Source organism: Garra rufa, chromosome 2, assembly GCF_049309525.1.
Source record: "Garra rufa chromosome 2, GarRuf1.0, whole genome shotgun sequence".
NCBI lineage: Eukaryota > Metazoa > Chordata > Actinopteri > Cypriniformes > Cyprinidae > Garra > Garra rufa.
This window is the reverse complement of record NC_133362.1, coordinates 61,041,198-61,047,982: the sequence shown is the minus strand read 5'-3', so window position 1 is coordinate 61,047,982 and position 6,785 is coordinate 61,041,198.

The following is a 6,785-nucleotide window of genomic DNA, read 5'->3' as shown; positions in this document are numbered from 1 at the left end:
AAGTACAACACTAAAAGTTGGGACGTTTTGTAAAATGATAAAATCTATGATTTGTTAATTCTATTTAACTTTTATTTAATTGACAACATTACAAAGAAAAGAAAAGTCACAAAAGTGCAACACACTCCAAAACAATTGGGGCAGACGAAAAATAAAAGTGAAAAGGTTATAGAATAAGCTAATCTGTTTTGAAACAGTTGACAGGAGCCAGGTGAATTGGTAATAGGTGAGGGGATCATCTTTGGGTATAAAAGGAGCTTCTCAGTCTTTGCAAGCAATGCTAGATTGTGGCTCAAAATTTGTTTATATTAACAAAAATATGTTGGCCAGTGTAAACATTGGAATTTGTTTCTTTGTACTTCAGTCAATTAAATAAATGTTAAAGAGATCAAATTACATATTCTTGATTTTATGGCATTCAGCATGATTTCTGAAAGATCATGTGACACTGAAAACTAGAGTAATGAAGCTTAGCATAAGAGGAAAACACATTTAAAATATATTCAATTAAAAAAGCTTTTTTAATGGTATATATTTAAAAAAACAAAAACAAATGCAACCTATGTTTATTCATCCATTAAAAAATCTTATTTGCCTTTTTTAATAGTAATGTATATTTTATTTATAATATATAGGCTATTTTAAAAGCATGTAACCTATCTAAACCCAAATATAACAGCCCACATTAGCATGTACATACTTTTATTTCAAATATATGTAATTGAATGCCACATGACATTCATGACATATTTGATTTGACTGGGCTTGAAATATCATTATCATTAGTTTCCCAAGGAGCAAAAAAGCATAAAAAATTAGGCTGGGCTATTATTTGTGAGCTTTGAATACATTCTTTAAAAATTTGGCATTTAAATCATTTGGCAAACAAAAAGCTTTCATATTATTATTTTTTTCTAAACAAGAAAAAGCAGGTCATTGCACACATTGAGTCCGAATTTTTCGCACGTTAAAAAATAAATACCTCACGTTATGTTAATCACACTTGCACACTGCCTCCAAATTTTTCGTCCGTCATAAAAAATTGCGGATCGGGTTTGATTTTTTGCGTTTTTCGCATCGGTAGCAAGCATTTTGAGGGGTGTTTTGACAGTTCAGAGCCACCGTACAAGCGAACGCCAAAATCCAGAATTGCGTCTGTCAAGTTCATTCACTTTGTCCCGCAGCACAAGCACTGTAAAGGTCCTTGTACGCTGAGTTCGCAAAAATTAGTGGTCTTCTTTATAATATGTGGCTCCAGTAATGCTAGCAAAGCATCAACGATTACTGACATCCTGAAATAAACTCTGAATCACCCGGGATAATCCCGCAGTTTATTAATAAGGAGGTGAGCCTTAAAAGTATTCCTTCACTCCTCTGTATCTGTTTCTGTTTTTAAGAAGAGAGTGGACAACATCGTTCTATTTCGTCGGACTCAGTGTGCAAGGTTTCTGTGCGTGACGAATTTTTAGGATTACGAATACGAAATAACGTATACGAAAATTTCGGATACAGTGTGCAATGACCGTAACACTGCTACACTGGCCGCGAACGGCGCAACAAGTTGCGTTAAAGCACGTAGATCCCATTATAATGAGTCATTCAGTAACTGAGCGCGAGCGCTACAGTAAACGCATTCTGCGCGCTTATGCTGCAGACAAGTTGACAAATAGATACAGAAAAGTGCGCTTTGATGCATCCAGTGTAGAAATGGCATTAGGATGTGGCAGACCATTTTCTTCTGCAAGTTTTAGCTCAAACTTATTCGGTTTAAACTCGTCTTAACCAAACGCCCCCCAAAACCACCTCAGCGCCCCCCTTTCAAAATTATTGCTTTCAGCGCCCCCCGAGGCTCTCCCAACGCCCCCTGGGGGGCGGTACCGCCCCCGTTGAGAAACACTGTTATAGAGTCTCTTCATTACATTACAATTTTTTACAGATGCTAGGACACATTTCTCAAAACTTAGGTCACTTTTGCAAAACTCTTCACACAGTGAGCACAACAGAAGTCTATGTAGGCTAAACTGAGGATCAATTATCATTGTTTTGGCACAAAATGCATTCAATGACTACATCTCTCAAATTTCAAGAATTCTTTTCTCACTCAGACACAACTGCCAAAAATCTTTGTTCGTACAGGACATTAAAATAACACACAGTTAGTGGAACCTGACACAAAAGGAGCAAAACCTCAGCCCAAATCTACACAACTATAAGCACATTCTCAGCCTCACACTTTTTGCAAAACACTACACACATTGTTTTGCAAGACACTAAACATACTTCTCTACATTAGACACAGAAATGTACAGAAATGTCACTTCGTTGCTATTTTAAGGCACTGCTTTCCAAAATACTGCACATATGAACCAACTGATCAAACATGGCCATCAGGTGTGCAGGCACTTAGATGCTCAATTGTAAACTCAACCATCAAGGTGTAAGCACTATAAAAAGACAGTAAGATGCAGTTAGAGGAATAAGGAGAAACATATTTTACCACAAAGCTATTTTGAATGTTCCAGGTCAATGCTGTGGGAACATATCCTATATATGCTGCAATCACGCAGAATGGGCTCATTACACTGGCATGCCAAAATAGTTCCTTACAACACCAGAAACTTGTTCCATCATTACAGTACCTCCCACAACACTCTCCCTTCCTTTAATTTTTCCCTTACGCATGGCAGTGGAAGGTTTAGGATTTCTGACCCTATGTTTTACCCCTCATTCATGCTATGGAGGAGGCCTGTGTCACCTAATAGAAGACGAGTCTGGGCGAGGATGGAGCCGCCATTCAAGAAAATTCTTCCCTTGCCATCTTGCGAGGGAGGACATTGGCTGTCCCAGCTGAAAAAACAAACAAAACAAAAAAACAGCTAAAACCAGTCTAGGACGGTTGGCTGGTTTTAGCTGGCCAGACTGCTGACCAGTTATGACCAGCTAAAACCAGCCAACAGCTGTTTTTTTTTTTTTTTTTTTTTTATCAGGGGCAATACTTGTCTCCTGTGTTGTGTTTGGACAATATATTCATATTATTTAACAAAATCTCAAAAAAGAGAGAAAAAATCTAACCCAGACTGTATCATTAGAAAGGTAGAAATGTTCCAAGTGTTTAAGATTGAGCACAGCAGTGTGTAAATTGTCCAAACAGAATCTGAATCTTTGAACCATGTGTGAGCCATATGGTACCAAAACTAGCTTTTGTTAAATGATTGTACAGTTTTGAATTAAGTGTTAAATTTTGCAAAAGATCTGAGATGTTCTGCTACTTGTGTATGTAAATGTGTGAATTGTGTGTTGGGTTTTGACAAAATGAGCCTTGTTCTTAAAATTGTGCCTAAGCAATCGTAAAAAAATTTAAACTTATGTTCAAAACAATAACATAATGCAAAACTGAATAAGACAGCAAAATTCAACAGCAATATTTTATTGAAGCATATTTCGAATCTAAAAATACAGTTTAACCAGCCACAGCTGATTCTCATTGTAGATGAACATCTACACAGGTGTTACTCTTTCAATTTCATTACAAAAGGAGACAACTGCTGAATAGGTTTGTATTGTGATGTAAACATGGACCCAGCCAGAAATAGAGAAGTGGCTGAAAGAGTAAGAAGAGTGGCTGGGAGGGGGGCGAGGAAGACGTATGCGTGGTGGAAGAAGAATAAGAGGAAGATCAAGAGATGTAGTCTCAGATGAGATCAGAGCTACTGTAATTGATCATGTAGTAAATCATGGTCTCTCAATGAGAGAGGCTGGTCAGAGAGTGCAGCCAAATCTGAAACGCTCTACAGTGGCATCTATTGTTAGAGTTTTCCGGCAAACCAACAGGTATTCTGCAAGGGCATTTGACTCAGTTGCACATTTCAGAAGTACTTAAACTTTTGTGTAATTGTTTCTTCATTTCTGCTTAGGACTCAACGGTTACCCCACACAGGATGGAGAGGAAGGATGTTCACTGATGTGCAGGAAACTACCATTGTTGATATGGTCATCGGAAACAATTGGATAAAACTCACTGAGATTAGACACAGAGTCTTGGCAGAAAACGTTACTTTTGCAAATATTCACAGTGTAAGCATAAAAACAATTTCTAGAGTCCTGAAAAAACATCAGGTCAGGATGAAACAGTTGTACACTGTGCCTTCTGAGAGGAACATGTCAAGCAACCCAGGAACCGATATGTCCAGGTAAGATCACAATAAAATACAGAACTGTTTTTGAACAAAACTAAACACACACAAAGACAATTTTTACAAATGTACTAATGTAACAGCTTATGTTGCCTTGTGGATTTATTTTAGAGAGTCATGGAGATTGAAGGCAGGCAGGTTTCAACTTGGCCAAAACACGGCGACGAGGGAGGAATGTGATTGGGAAGAGAGCCACAGTGAATGTCCCGGGCCAGAGGGGTGCCAACATCACAATGTGTGTAGCAATATCCACTGATGGATCGCTGTTACACAGACCACTAATTGGGCGATACAACACTGAACGGCTCCTTGCATTCCTGTATGATCTCTATGGAAGGGTTGTGCTAGGTGAGAAAAGGGGAAGAGAAGGATTCAGCCAACATTTATACTTGTATGGGACAATGTGGCATTTCACCAGTCCCAGGCAGTCATCGAGTGGTTTGCGGCCCATCCCAGAATGGAGTCACTTTTCCTCCCACCTTACTCTCCATTCCTCAACCCCCAAAGAGGAATTATTTTCCTCATGGCGGTGGAAGGTTTATTTTGATGTATACTTGCAGGTACAATATCAAGAAAAGTGTTTTTTTGAAGTGTACATACATAACGATATTGTTGTATTTTGCATAGTTTTATATATTTTTGGGTGTAGATTTATTGTAGTTGTTGATGTATTAGTCAGTAAAATGGTGTTTGGACATGTGATTTTGATCACCTGGAGATATAAAGGATTGCACATTAGTAGTCAATTTGTCAGATGACGAGCCTGTGTGCTCGAAACGTCACACGCTATGCGAAAGTTGTTTTAAAAATAAATATTTTTTATATTTTTGGAGCTTAGGTGTTGCCGACTTTATACCTTATTTTTTTTTACTTGATGGAAGGTTTACGACCATCATCCACATGATCAAATTTCCCTCCTGGATGCAATGAGTGCTTGATGCCTGGACATATCAGCAGAAGATTGCCAGGGATGGATCAAGCATGCCAGAAGATTCTTTCCTAGGTGTATTGCCCTTGATGACGTAAGATGTGATGTGGATGAGAACCTGTAACCAAATGGAGAAGACTCATTAATTAATTAGTGCAAAAAACTAAAAATAAATAAACAACATAAAATATTCACGAATTCTGCATCATGTCTGATTCATTCCAATAACATATATTGCAATTAGAAACAGAGATGTGTCCTTGCTTTACACAAGAAAACACTGTGTAATGCTACATGTTGTTAGTGTTTTTAGGCCATTGTTTTGTGGGTGACAAAGTGTGTTTGTCAGCTGTCAACCTTTGCTAGTGTTGTGGAAGAATGAGTTTATCTGAGACCTGAATAAAGTGTTTTGGTAGTTGAAGTGCATTTTGAATGTGAAATGAACTGCTTTGCCAAGCTGAAAGTCGGTTAGGAGAATTGTGTGAAGAGTTTTGCAAAAGTGACCTAAGTATTGAGAAATGTGTCCCAGCGTCTGTAAAAAAACTGTAATACTGCAGCTCAACTTCTGTCACATAACAGTCAGAATAAATCTGTCATAAATCCTCAGATTTATAGACAGTAAGATAAGTGCGTGTATGGGGGGGGGGGGGGGGAGTTTCGTGTATCATCAATCATTTGTTTTATTACCGTAAAAATGTCACAATCATGATTGCTGAAGAACATTTCATTACAGTTTTTTCCAATTGCTAACACACAATTTTTCAAACTAGTCTGGTTTTATCAAAATACTTAACACAATTCACAAAACCACACACCCAAACGGCAAAATACCTCATATATCCTGTAAAATGAAGCACTGCAACCGAAACTACACATAGCATTATCAAAATCAAACTTTTGCATGAAATGGCACACACTTCATTCATATTACCGGATTTTTGCCTAACCAACTACACACTCTTGGGCATAATGAAAAGCACCCCCATCTTTAGTATGCTTTGCCATAATACTAAAATATGTATCAGATTGCTCACATGCACAGAAATATGCAGATAAACACACATCCTGTTGCAACATTTTTTTTTTTTTTTTTTTCACTACAGTAAACAAGTCAGTGCAACATATGCACATCAGATAAATTGTAAGGAGTGAAATTATCTGCTCATGGAATTAAAATACAGTACGAACAGATGGCATGCAACAAAACAATAAACCTAAGGGATCTTCAAAGAAGACCAAACAACCCCACCATGCTACTTTGAATTCCCCGCCTCTCACTCTCACACCCACACCTTTCTCCCTAAAAGCTTTTGCTTAAAGTCACATGTGGAAGATGCACATGATACTCATGTTATATCTTGTGAATGTATTGTTTTTTCCCCTTCATGTTTGGAATCATTCTAATGGTCTCTGTGCGATTGGTAAAATGGTCTCAATTTCATAGCAGTCACATATACTGTAAGAAAGATTGAAAACTTCCATAGAATTGGGTTTGCTGCTATTGGGTGTGTTTTCCCTTTAGGGGCAGATGGGAACCTCCAACCAGGTGCGAACCTGGGGTTGCGAGAACTCCTGAAAGACCAAAAGGTCTTTGTATTTTTACAGCTGATTGGAATATTTGTTTGTTCTGGTCTGGTATATAAGGCAAGTGATGAAACACAACT